Source organism: Lemur catta, chromosome 5 (assembly GCF_020740605.2).
Source record: "Lemur catta isolate mLemCat1 chromosome 5, mLemCat1.pri, whole genome shotgun sequence".
NCBI lineage: Eukaryota > Metazoa > Chordata > Mammalia > Primates > Lemuridae > Lemur > Lemur catta.
The window spans coordinates 54,824,901-54,838,773 of NC_059132.1; the positions used below are offsets into that span (position 1 = coordinate 54,824,901).

Genomic DNA, 13,873 nt, shown 5'->3' on the forward strand with positions numbered 1-13,873 from the left:
CTCGGCAGCAGCTCCAAATGGGAGACTACGTTGTCACCCCAGAGAGAGGGCCACCAGGCGTTCTCTATTTATGGGAGTCACCTGTCATTGAGAATCCCCAGGCACAACCAGCCTACCGGTTTTTTCCAAATATATTGCTACACACTTCAGTTTTTAATATAATATTTGCAACTAAATTCAAACTGCTGCCGTAAATTCGAGTCGGACGGGCCAGCATTACATTAATATTATATGTGAGGCCCACCGGCTTCAGCCGGCTCAGGGTCGTCTGCAGACCAAAGGGAGGAAGGGTTGCTACAAAGTGGTATTATCTGAGCAAAATACAGATCCCAGAAGCTTCAGGATTCTCACAGACTCCACATCCAAAGTTTTCAGAGTTGCCATGGACATTTGGAGAATGCCAGGTTTCACGCATCCTTTGCCCGGCTGTTCATTCTTGAGTACAACCTAAAAATGGCATCCTGTGGGCAAGCCTGACCCACTTCAGTCTGAGAGGCATAAAATCACTTCCTGATTAAACCTGTGTTAATTTAGAAGTTTCTGTGCTACCGTGTACATAGTGGGTGCTGATGCCTGACAATTCCTTCTCTCGGATACTGAAGGAAGCAATAGGACACTCTGGAGGGAATTCTAGGAGTGGCAGTCACAGGTTCTTTTGTGGCTCAAAACTTGTATGATCTTAGTCAAGTGCTTTCAAATCTCAAGGCCTACTTTCCCAGTCTGTACAGTGAATAATTACATCAGGGTCTCTTAAGAGCTGATTCAGCTCAAAAACTCTAGGAATGTCTAATTGTACTATAGCCTAGAAAAATTGTTTAGCATTTCATTTTCAAATCCTGTATCTAGAAACATACTTTCCAAGGTCCTCTTCTGTGTGGGGTCAATATTTGCATAGAAGAACTTGCAGAATAATATTTTAGAGGAAGAGTCACTTATGCAGAAATGCAGAACTCTTAAGTGTTTCATCACATTCCTGGTGTTTTTCACAAGACTGTTTCTTCTTTCTTTTACTTTTTTTTTTTTTGAGACAGAGTCTCGCTTTGTTGCCCAGGCTAGAGTGAGTGCTGTGGCGTCAGCCTAGCTCACAGCAACCTCAAACTCCTGGGCTTAAGTGATCCTACTGCCACAGCCTCCCGAGTAGCTGGGACTACAGGCATGCGGCCACCATGCCCAGCTAATTTTTTCTATATAGATTTTTAGCTGTCCAAATCATTTCTTTCTATTTTTGGTAGAGATGGGGTCTCACTCTTGCTCAGGCTGGTCTCGAACTCCTGACCTTGAGCGATCCACCCGCCTCGGCCTCCCAGAGTGCTAGGATTACAGGCGTGAGCCACCGCGCCCGGCCCTCTTTTACTCTTAAACATTAAAATATCATTAGCGGTTTACATCAGCCAGAAGGCCACGGGTGTGAATCAGGGTTGAGTTTGCCTGAGTGATAAAGGATGAATGTCACCCTCTAGAGTGGCTTGTTTTACTCTCTTCTGTCATAAATTTTGGACTTTACACAAGGCAGTAGTAAGTAAACATTTGTAACCAGTAATAGGAAGTTAAAACATATATACATATATATGTATGTATGTATGCACAATGCAAAATATGTATATATAAAAGCCGTGCTTATTTTCATCAGAAATTAAAGCAAAGTACCATCCTCCACTTGAATAACGCTCTAAAAATATCTGTCAGGCAAAACATAATATTTACAAGAAAGAAGCTTTAATGGGAAAAAGTTCTAAAACCACAAGTATGATATTCAAATCAAGACTTTAAACACTTTTATTAAATCTCTCCTACCTGTCTCATTTTGGAGTCCAGTAAACCAGCCTTACTTTTACTGGTCTTATGACTCGAACGATGCTTTTGACTTAAGTTTCCTAGGAGTTTCTGTCCTGAGAAGTTTCCCTACAACCTCAATATTATTTTGACAGTTTCACGTGGAAGAAGACTGCTCTAAGTAGGTCTAGATTTGGAGAACTAGGGATTCTCCTCCTCTAACACCACACAACTCCAGACGGCTTTTGGGGGGCGGGGGTGTATGTGTGTGTGTGTGTGTGTGTATGTGTGTGTGTGTTCCCCTCCCATTTTAGCTTAAGCAAACAAAAGCAGCAATGCCAACTATTTATTTACAATTCCAGCATACCTAAATATGGCACAATAAAAACATTTTAACCTGTTTTAACACAGTAGCTGTAATATTAGTCTTCAAGTTGCATTCAGCATCTGCCACAAGTCACATTTGTTTTTTATATAAGTTGAATTTACATACCTATGACATAGAAGAGCTTTTAACATTTATATTAGTAATTATTTATCCACTGTACAAACATTTTTGTAGCTCCTTGTACGTGCCAGGTACTTTGCTGAGCACCGTGTACTCAAAAAGCAAAAACAAAAAGAAACACAAATACTTTGTGCCAAAGGCTGTCCCAAGAGTCTGTTCCGTGGTAGAAGTGACCCGACTCCCTTAGGCTCATTTTACAGTTACTGAAATTGTCCACGTAGTTCCTGATCATGTCTGAACCAATCAGACTCTTTGTGACCAGAGCATATTCACTGCCATAATGTATTGGAAATGGATCTGTCCCTGGTAAAGACGAGCCTGTAATTCTTGTGATGTTGGATATCACCCCCATGATAAGTGTCCTGGATGTTGTCCTAATGGAACTGCAAGTCTGTGCCCTTCGCCTAGTGAAAGATGTCATCCCAACAGATAAAGAAGAGGCTGCCTTCAAAGACCTGGATGTGGCCATTCTGTTGGGCTCCACGCCAAGAAGGGAAGGTGCAGAGAAGAAACATTTCATGAAAGCAAATGTGAAAATCTTCAAAGGCCAGGGCGCAGCCTTAGAGAAATATGCCAGCAAATGAGTTAAGGTTATTGTTATGGGAAACCCAGCCAATACCAACTGCCTGGCTGCCTCCAAGTTGGCTCCATCCATCCCCAAGGAGAACTCCAGTTGCTTGACTTGTTTGGATCATGACCAAGCTAAAGCTCAAATTGCTCTTAAACTTGGTGTGACTGTTGATGATGTAAAGAATGTCATTATGTGGGGAAACTATTCCTTGACTCTACCCAGATGTCAACCATGCCAAGGTAGAATTGCAAGGAAAGGGAGCTGGTGTTTATGGAGCTCTGAAAGATGACAGCTGGCTCCTGGGAGAATCCATCACGACTGCAGCAGCCCGAAAACTAACCAGGGCACTGTCTGCTGCGAAAGCCATCTCTGACCCCATCTGTCATCTGGTTTGGAACCCCAGAGGCAGAATCTGTGTCCGCGAGTGTTATCTATGATGGCAACTCCTACAGTATTCCCGATGATCTGCTCCACTCATTCCCTGTCGTAATCGAAAATAAGACCTGGAAGTTTGTTGCAAGTCTCCTAGTAATGATGTCTCAGGTGAAAGGATGACTCTTCCTGCAAAGGAACTGGCAGAAGAAACAGAAATTGCTTTTGAATTGCTTCCCTCTTCTGACTAGACAATCATTTTGATGTTACTAAATGCCCCAAAGCCGAAGACTCGAAACGTCATCTTTGATGCTAGTACTAAATAATAATAATGCTGCGCTTAAATTAGTTGTGGAAAACAACACGTTTTAAATATTATGTGCTTCTCGGTACAAATTTGTGAGTGACAGTTTATTATCTTGCTTTTAAGTGCTGCATTCTAAATAAAAGTATGTATTCAGATAAAAAAAAATGAAGGCTCTCACAAGATCCATTCTCTCTGGTAGACATTCACTCCAGCTAGATTTTGTTTCCTGCCATTGCCTTCAGAAACAGATCCTTAAACGTACAGAATTCAAGCCATGTGTGAGGTTCTACCCATGTCTTCTTTCTAGGCCAGGCTACTTTAAAAATATGCAAACTGCATTTATGTGAGTAGCTAAGATCAAAATTTATACACCATGATTCCAATGTGCAAAAAAGGAAACTTATTTTCTTTAATTGATCTTATCTTGCTCTTGTTCTCTAAAATGCTTCATTTTTGTCAACTGAAAAGTAACAAATTCTTTTAACACACTGTGCAGAGTTAGCATGGCAGGCCTGTGACTGCTATCTTTAGAGAGGCCTGCTTGCAAGGTTGGCTCTGGGCTGGTGCCTAGGAGTTTGGATTTCGGGAGGGTTCTCACCATGCCCAGAGCTGATAAGAAGGACTCACTGTGCCTAAACTGTTTGTCCAAACAATACGGTTTCTGCTGAACACCTGCTATCCTTCTGGGGGTCTGGAATTTTGGTATGCACTAGGCAGAGGTACCTAGTGACCAGCCCCCAATAAAAACCATGGGTCCTAAATCTCTAATGAGCCTCTTCCCTGGCGGACAACCCTTCTGCTGGGTCACAACTTACTGCTAGAGGAATGAAGTGTATCCTGTGTGATTCCAATGGGAAAAGATCCTTGGAAACTCATGCCTGCTTTCCCTGGACTTCGCCCAATGCATCTTTTCCCTTTGCTGATTGTGCTTGGTGTCCTTTTTCTGTAATAAAGCTTAGCTGTGGGTGTGACTATATGTTGAGTCCTGTGAATCCCCCTAGTGAATTATCAGACCTGGGGGGTGATCTTGGGAGCCCTGGACACATACGTAATTATTAAGTATCTCCTATGTACCAAGCACTTTTCTAGGAGCTAAGGATATAGCAGTGAGCAAAACAGAAGTTTTGGATCTTACATTCCTTGGGGGGCTAGAGGAGGGAGGAGGAGAGGAAGGAGATGGGCAACATGAAATAAACAAGTAAATTGTGTAACGTGCCTGATGATAAGTGTTATGAAGAATAAAGCAAGAAACTGGTATGGAATGTTGGGTTTGGGGCTTGCCATTTTAAATACAGAGTCACGAGCAGGCTTTGAGTTGAGAACTGAAAAGATGGGGAAGTGAGTCATGGGAACATCTGAGGACAGGGCTTTCTAAGCAGAGGAAACAGCTGGTGCAAAGGCCCTGAGGCACAAACATGTCCAGTTCAGGAGCAGCTTGGAGGCCAGTGTGTGGCTCAGGGCAGGGAGCAGCAGGCAAGGCGGGTAGGAGAAGAGGCCCGGGAATGCAGAGGTCCAGATTAGATGGGCCATTGCCAGCTTTCTGGCTTCTATTCTGAGTGAGTCTGGAAGTCATTAGAGGGATGTGAGCAGAGGAGTGACATTAAAAGGTTTGTTTTTAAAAGTATCACTGTGGCTGTGGATGGAAAATACACTGCAGAGCAGCAAAGATAGTAGAAAGGACGGTCAGGAGATGATTGCAATAACTGGGGACTTATGGAGGAATTAGATACGGGGTTCAGGGAAAAGAGAACCCTTGATGATTCCAGGGCTTTTAGCCTGAGCAATTGATGAAGTGGCCATTTATTATGGGGAAGCCAAGGAGGGAGCAGGTTTGGGAGGAGAGGGAAGGAATCAGGAATTTGGGTTTTGGATGTAAGTTTGAAATGCCTAACAGTCTAGTAAAAACGTATAACTGATATTTCCATTTTGTAGATAAGGAAACTGAGGTTACATGATCTGCTCAGGGCCACACATGTGAGCAGGTTTTATATCCACTGTTTGGTTCTAGTGTGCACTCTCTTACCCCTGCCACTATGCTGGATTTGCAATCATTGAAGCTAAAATGACTTCCCATGGTGCAATAACTACATTTTAATAACAAATATGTAAACATTGTTCACATACTATTAATACAATATAATAAATAGCTAATAGATAAATAAAGAATTTTATTTATTGTTGTCGTTAACATGCTGCAGTTTATCAGCATACGGTTGGCTACTAAGTAATCTTATTATAAAGGGCAATTTTCCCCAGTAAATTGTCTATTGGGAACAGAAGTCTCAGGACCATGCATTGCCATTTGACACCATTGTCCAGCCTATGATTCATGAATGATAACCTAATAACACCGTAAAAGAACAGAAGAAAGAAAAAAGAGAAAAAGTATTGTTTAAAAACCTACAAAAGCCTCCCACACTATGAGAATACATAGTTTAATACAAGTTTGATCATTGCCTTGTTATCTGTGATTGCAAATATGGGAAACATCCTACATGCCTGAATAGGAGAGTGGTTAGATAAACTATGTTATGTCCACACAATGAAGAATTATACAGCTATGAAAAAGAGAATGAAGCATATCTCTGTAAACTGATAGTGATTTCCAGGACATACTGTTTAGTAAAAACAAAGTGGAAAACAATGATCTATAGTATGATACTTTTCATGTGAGAAAGAAGGAAAATAATTTATATGTGAATTGCTTATTTTTGCAAAGAGAAATACAGGAAAGATATACCAGGAATGAAAGATATTGGCTACCTACTAGAACAGTATGAAAGGGACAAGGGGGGTAGCATCATTTTGCTGAGCATGTCTTCTTACATAGTTTTGGTATTTGATCCATGTAAGTGTTTTATATATCTCCAAAATAATAACAAAAATAAAATCAAATGGAAGAAATCCCTAAAATGGAAAGCATCCAGAAACAAATAAACCCACTGGCATTTTCAATGAATAACAAACCACACTAGGGGAGAAGAGAAAAGGGAGCCAACCCAAGTGACTTTTGAACACAGTATTTCAGTTGTATGCTCTCAGGCTGAAGACAAAAAGAACTCTAAACAAATATTAAACTCTAGTTAATATGTTGGTTTTTGCAGTGGAATGGCTGAAAAATTCTGAAACTATTTTCAGGAAGTTCTAGGATTTAGCCTAGATTGACAGTGGGTGCCAGGTTTCTCACTATCAGAAATGGGAGTTACAAATGTGGAAAGGGAAAATTATAGACTGAATCTTATGGTGCTGGATTGGAATTGGAAGTATCACTATAAATTCCTGGTCTTTAAGGTAGGTAGATAGAGACATTGATGGATAGATGGGTAGGTGGAAGGATGGTGGGTGGGTTAGTGGGTAAGTGGATGGATGGATGATGGATGGATGGATGGATGGGTTCATGGATGGGTGGATGGATAGATGGATGGATGGATAGATAGATGGATAGATGGAGGGATGGGTAGGTTCATGGAAGGGTGGATGGATGGATGGATAGATAAATGACAATGATAGATAGAAATAAACATCTGCATGGATATGTCATATACACTCTGTGCTGCCAGACTCCTTTCAAGACTGAAGAATTTATTACCAAAAATTCTGGGAACATTGTTGACTAATAGTTCTTAGCCCTTTCAAAAGCCTCCTTGCCTGACTTCATGAACCTTTCTCAGGGCAGCCCATATCCAATGACTGATTGATGCAGGGGTATAAAGGTCTGAGCTTCTCATGCCAACTCAGAGCAACTCTAAAGGACCATCCAGCATCAGAACTCCCATGGGGTCAAATGAGCTCATCTTCTCCTTTGGCCCAATCCTGTTTCCCTCCCTTGCAGTCCACAGGAGTCTGTCCCTAGGACCACTCCCTAATAAACTTTCTGCTCACTAATGTGTGTCTCAGAGTTTGATTCTTAGGAAACCCTGCCTATAAAACATATTTGCAAACACACACACAAACACACACATCCTAGCTCTGCCTGCTGGAAGGGCCTCCTAGCGGTGACACTGGTAGGCAAGGAACACTCCTAGTGCCCAAATATTAATTTCTAAACATTATCCTCCCCTAAAAGGAACAGGGATCCTTGAAGAAATGGCTAATTCCAGGGCTGGAAAAGAGAAACTAAAAGATGATCCTAAAACCTAAAAGATGATCTTATACCAGGAAGTAAAGAAATGTTCAAAAAAGTGCATGGGAAATAGCTTGAAGAGTTCCCACTGGCCAAATCTGGGACAATTTGAACATCAAAATAAATAATGATAGTAATCAATTACAGCTCGTTGAACAAAATAGGAATCCGTGAGTCTATGCAGTTAAAACTAAATAAATGAACACACAAATGAATGAATGAGAGAATAAATGAGGGTTTAAAAGCTCTTTACTATAACAGAACAACAGCAAATAAATGTAAAACGAAAGATGAAGTGATAAAATCACCATTTGACAAACTTCATAGTAATGATTGACTTGGGCAGGAATCATCGGCAGATGCTAGAAACTATTGGGAGAGAGTTTGGTGAGGAATAGAATGTCTACATAATCTCAAAATAACTTTCCACAGAACACTTTAATTAGTTACAAGGAGGAAAATGGTAGCTTTACAGCCGGCAACTTGGGTAGACATCGCCCTAAGTGATCAAAGTTATTACCATCTGTAATAGACTAAACTGCCATTCTGCCTACTGACATAAGGCACTGAGGATACGACATTTTTGTGTTGTTCCTGTTGAAAATGTTTCCTGTCAAAACATTAGACACACTTGATTGAGAGACACTCTACAAAATAACTGGCCTGTACTTGTCAAAAATATCAAGGTTATGAAAGACAGACTGAGGAACTATTTGAGGTTAAAGAGACTTGACAATGTGTGATCCCGGAGTGGACTCTGGACCAGATTTTTTTCTTCTTCTATTTTATCTTATTTTTTCTCTACAGGACAATTATTGGGATAGTTGATGAAGTTTGAATAAAATCCATGGATTAAGTAACAGTGTTTTATCAATATTCATTTCCTGTTTTAATAAATCATAGTGTGGTTATTTTAAGACACTGCGGCCCGGCACAGTGACTCATGCCTGCCATTCTAGCACTTTGGGAGGCTGAGGCTGGAGGATTGTTTGAGGTCAGGAGTTCCAGACCAGCCTGAGCAAGAACGAGACTCCCGACTCTACCAAAAATAGAAAAATTAGCCAGGCATGGTGGTGGGCACGTGCCTATAGTCCCAGCTACTCGGGAGGTTAAGGCAGGAGGATGGCTTAAGCCCAGGAATTTGAGGTTGCAGTGAGCTAAGATGATGCCACTGCACTCTAACCAGGGCGACAGAGCAAGACTCTTTTTTTTTTTTAAAAAAAAAAAGGGAGAATGCCCTTGTTCTTAGGAAATGCACACTTATGTAGGATTAAGGGGCAATCATGTCTGCAATCTACTCTCAAATGGTATATAAAAATATCACACACAGACGCACACACACATACAGAATATTAAAGCAACTGTGGTGAAATGTTAACCACTGGGGAATCTGGATGAAAGGCAGACAGAACAACTCCTGTATAAGGAACTCTTTGTACTATTTTTGCAACTTTCTGCATGTCTGAATTATTTCAAAATAAATAAATTTTTTAAACCTACATGGCAACTTTTTAAAAATTGTGGTAGAAACACATAAAAGTTACCATCTTAACAATTTTTTTAGTGCACAGCTCAGTAGTGTTAGGTATATTCACATTTTTGTCAAACCGATCTCCAGAACATTTTCATCTTGCAAACCTGAAGCTTGGTACCCATGAAACTACAACTCCCCATTTCCCCTCTCCCAACCCCTGGAAACTACCATTCTACTTTCTCCTTCCATAAGTTTGACTACCTTAGATACCTCATGCGAGTGGAATCACACTGTATCTTTCTTTTTGTGACTAGCTTGTTTCATTTAATGCAAGTCCTCAAGATTCACTCATGTTGTAGCATGTGACAGGATTTCCTCATTTTTTAAGGCTGAATAATATTCCATTGTATGTACAGGCCATATTTTCTTTATCCGCTCATCTGTAGATGGACAACAGGTTGTGTCCACCATGGGCAACTTTTGAATATCCTATTTGATTGCCTGCAAAATGGAAGGTATTCACTATTGGGGAAAAATAAAGTGCATGAGAAAAAAATGTTTAAAAGTTTGGGAATATATTATATTCACTAAGATGACAAATTTAAACAAGCTGAATCAGGAAATTCAATTAGTATGCTAGACCAAATTTTCAATATTCCACTGCTATACATAGACACCATTTCAGATCATATGCCATATAAGCGAGGATGCGATATCGAATATACTTTTAAATATTGTAATTGGAAATGGAGAAGATATTTATACATACCAAATTATTACAACTGGAGGTGACTTGCTATAGTTTGGAATTGTTGATACATTTCTTCAAAATTATTGTAAAGATGATTTAACATTTTATGTAGCTTATTTTTAGAACATTTTTTACTTTAACATGGCAAAGAAAATGCAGAAATAATTTTTGATATACATTCCCATTAAGTCACTGCATAGATATTTGAAGATAAGTAATAAATTTAATAATTCATATAAACGAGAGAAAGAAATATCACTGGAATATCATCATTATCTGAATAAATTTTATGCAATTGCTGTCATTAAAATTCAATACTATCTGTGTGTCAACTTCATGTTTGTAAATATCTAACTTTGCTGCATCTGGAGGCTGCACTAATAGTTTTATTTTTTAGATTAGAGATGATTACATTAACCTGGGCAACACTACCTTCACCAGGGGATCGAGGGTAGCAATGTCACGTTTATATCTTGTATCCACTGATATGATGCCATGAGAATGGCACTTCACCTCTGGGGTTCTTCCCCTAAATCTACTGTCAGATGTTTCATGAGAAAACATTGAGGGACATTCTACAAAATACCTGACCGGTACTCTTCAAAACTGTCAAGGTCATGAAAAATGAGGAAAGTCTGAGAAACTGTCACAGATCTGGGGAGACTAAAGACACATGACAACTAATGTGACATCCTGGAAGAGAAAAAGAATATTTAGTGGGAAAATTGGTGAAATCTGAAAAATGTCCCCAATGTCATTTTCTTAGTTTTGACAAACAAATGTATGGTGGTTGTAAGATGTTAACATTAGAGGAAACTAGGTGGAGTCTACAGAAACTATGCTATACTAAATTTGCAAATTATTCTAAAATAAAAAAGTTTATTTTGTAATAATGATTCCATTAATATAAATATATTCATAGGTTGCTAAAATATAACTTGTTTGAAAATTGAAAACTTACTCACTTAAAAAGTATTTAATGTGCCCCTACTACATGTCAGATAGTTCAGAAAGGACTAAGTTAGCCCTCTGAATACATTATTAAACAATAAGAACCCAGCTTATTATTAGCCCTGATGACATCTCATTTTCTACTTTTAAGACCAAAGGAGAAAAATTTTTGAAAGCTTTTGTTGGAAGTGAAGGAAACCAGATAATGAAACTACAGACCTAAAGTAACAATCAGTGATAATTCCATTCAAACATGGAGTTTTGAAGAATATTAACTATTAAGAAGTTGGACTGATGACCTGGAAAATAACCTCTGATTAAGGAAAAAAGGCCATGCTCTTAGATTCTTCTTCATGAAGATAGGAGAAAGCAGGGGTTTTTTCAACCACATGTAACAATAACAAAGCTAAAACGCTTTGCTTCCTCCTGCCTGTATAACTTTAGATTATATGTCAGTTCACCCTTTAGAAAAGCTGTATAATGTACAGTTTAAGTCGCAATCAGGAAGGTGGAGACTAAAAAACGGAATGACATCCTTTTACTGAAATAAAAGAATAAAATAGGGGAAGGAAATTCCAGGACTGGCACAATTTTGAAGAAGTATATAATTTTAAAACTCTGCATTTAATCTTAACATCAGTATTGCTGGTTCAAAGAAATCATTTGGCATAAACCAGTTTTGCTAATACTTGAGGGTCCTTTTTTTTAATAGGCAAAATTCTAACTAAACTGATCAATAATGAAACTGGAAAAATAACAGGGGAGTGACTTTTAGTAGTTATACAGTAAAACAAAATGTCATGTGAAAATAACCCTAATTTAGAACTATAGTCTACACTTGATCACCTACAGGTATTTAAATGGAGTTACATCCTCTATTCATGATCTAGAAGGGCTCTTCTGCTGTTCAGTCACAATGCCATCTACTTGGATTATATTAGTAGCCATGACTCTACTGAACATGTGTTCACCATGTGCACAGTGCTGACAGGCTTACCTTCCAACGGCCCAAGGCAGAAGGCTTATTTAGGACAGAGGCATCCAGTTCAATAAAAAGAATAAATCAACTTCAACAACAACAAAAAAGACGTGGCCTAGGTTAAATATTTACTTACATATTCAATAAAAAAAAAGGAAAAAATGTAAATTTGAAATCAATAGATTTGAACTCAAAATGAAATATAATTAATAATGATAGCCTTGACAATGAAGTTTCAGAATACATACACTTGCCAAAAATGATTTTAATCATTTGTCAAGTATGCTTCACTAAAGATGAACATATCAGGGCCAGATTCTTTCTTAGGCAGCAGGGGGAAATTTTGAAAATAATTTTTTAGATAATCTAATCTGTTTCCTTTTGCAAATTGAGGAAACTGAAGCTTGAAGAGTTATAATAATAGCCACTATGTATTTATTGTAGGCTTTCTGGGTGCCAAGGACTTTGCATAATTTTATTTAATCCTCACCGAAATCAAGCAAGCAAGCAAACTCCTCAAAGATTAGGAAGCCAAGGCTCAGTCAGGGAAATGATGTATGCACAATGACACCGTAAGTGGCAGAGCCAGGACTCAGGTCCTTTAACTACAGGAACAAGGAGCATGGTTAATTTTCTGGAAAACTCTACATAACGACTTTATTTAAAAGTCTTAAGTTTTCTTCAATTTAACTGGAATCACTTTAATAATCTAAAATCCTATTAATTCAAAATTTAGTTTTCTCCAAGCTCCAATTTAGAGTGCAAGGGAGGGAAGTGGGGAGTGAAATAGAAAAATTGCAGTTTAACGGCTCACCATTAGGAAGAGGAGAAGCATCTAGATTGGCTCTGCTCTGGAGTAGCGTCATTCTGGAACAGCAGTCAGTGCTGCTCGCCCCTCTCTCTGAGCAGGCAGGAGGTTGGCTGGGATGAATTGGGAAGACTTGGGAATTTGGACTTGGTTCGGAAAGAAATTAGAGCTTCCCTGGCAAAAATCTACCAAACATTTAGGGAAGTACTAACACCAATGCTACACACACTCTTCCAGAAAATACAACAGAGAAAAAGACCTCCCAGCTCATTCACTGAGGCCATCATGATTACCCCAATTCCAAAACCAAAGACATTACCAGAAAAGAGAGCTATAAATTAGTATCATTCATGAACATAGATGCAAAAGCATTTTGTATAATGTTAGAAAAACAAATCTAGCATCACAAGAAAGGAAATTAAGTCTGTCTGTATTTGCTTTAAATTTTCTTTTTTAATGATTTCTTTGGTAATTTATTTTAAGTAACAAAATAAGCCTTATTTATGTCTTGTACAGTGTGTGTGATTCTTTTCCTTTGTGCAGGCCAGCACAGGAAATGGCGGAGCTTCCTTTAATGGCTAATATGCTCCCATGGCAGTCACAGAGAGAGCTGGCAGAAAGGACCCCATTTTCTATATGACTCTTAAAACACACATGGATCATGACATCATCGCATATCACATCATTTTTACAATTTTACATTATTTTACTTCCATTATGTTATATACGTTATTCCGCTAAACTTTAAGAAACAGAAATTTAAACATTTTCCCCATTGTATGTTAAGGGAAATATATCTGCGTCATATTTTGCTGATGTTTTCATGTAACTCATCTCATTTAAATCTTATAACCATCCAGTGTGTACAGAAAGAACAGGTATTACTCTGTTTTACAGCTGAGAAAATTGAGTCTCGGGTTGTGACATGGCCCTAATAGGACTTGTGAGGTCAGCATTAAAATCCACGTGTGCGCGTTGCTAGCCTGTGAAGCTGAAGGTTGGAGGTTTGCAATGTGCACTGATCAAGTTTCCATTTTGCCTGTGTGGATGTTGCATAAAGATCTCTGAATGAGAAAGCATCATAGAATGATCTTACGGTAGTGAAATGAAAATCTTAGAGGCTGAAAACGAATGACCTGATGATTACTTTGGTTCGTAATCTTTTAGAGAAAGCATAGTGTTATTTCTCACTTGAAATATCTCAAATATTGCCATATTAAAATACATGCTGTTTCTTGTATATATAAAGACACTCC

The 13,873-nt window shown here is 38.8% G+C and overlaps 1 pseudogene; it reads left to right on the forward strand.

The window, feature by feature from the left end:
- The first annotated feature begins 2,511 nt into the window (after window positions 1-2,511).
- LOC123638300 lies at window positions 2,512-3,534 on the forward strand (annotated as a pseudogene).
- Window positions 3,535-13,873: the final 10,339 nt, after the last annotated feature.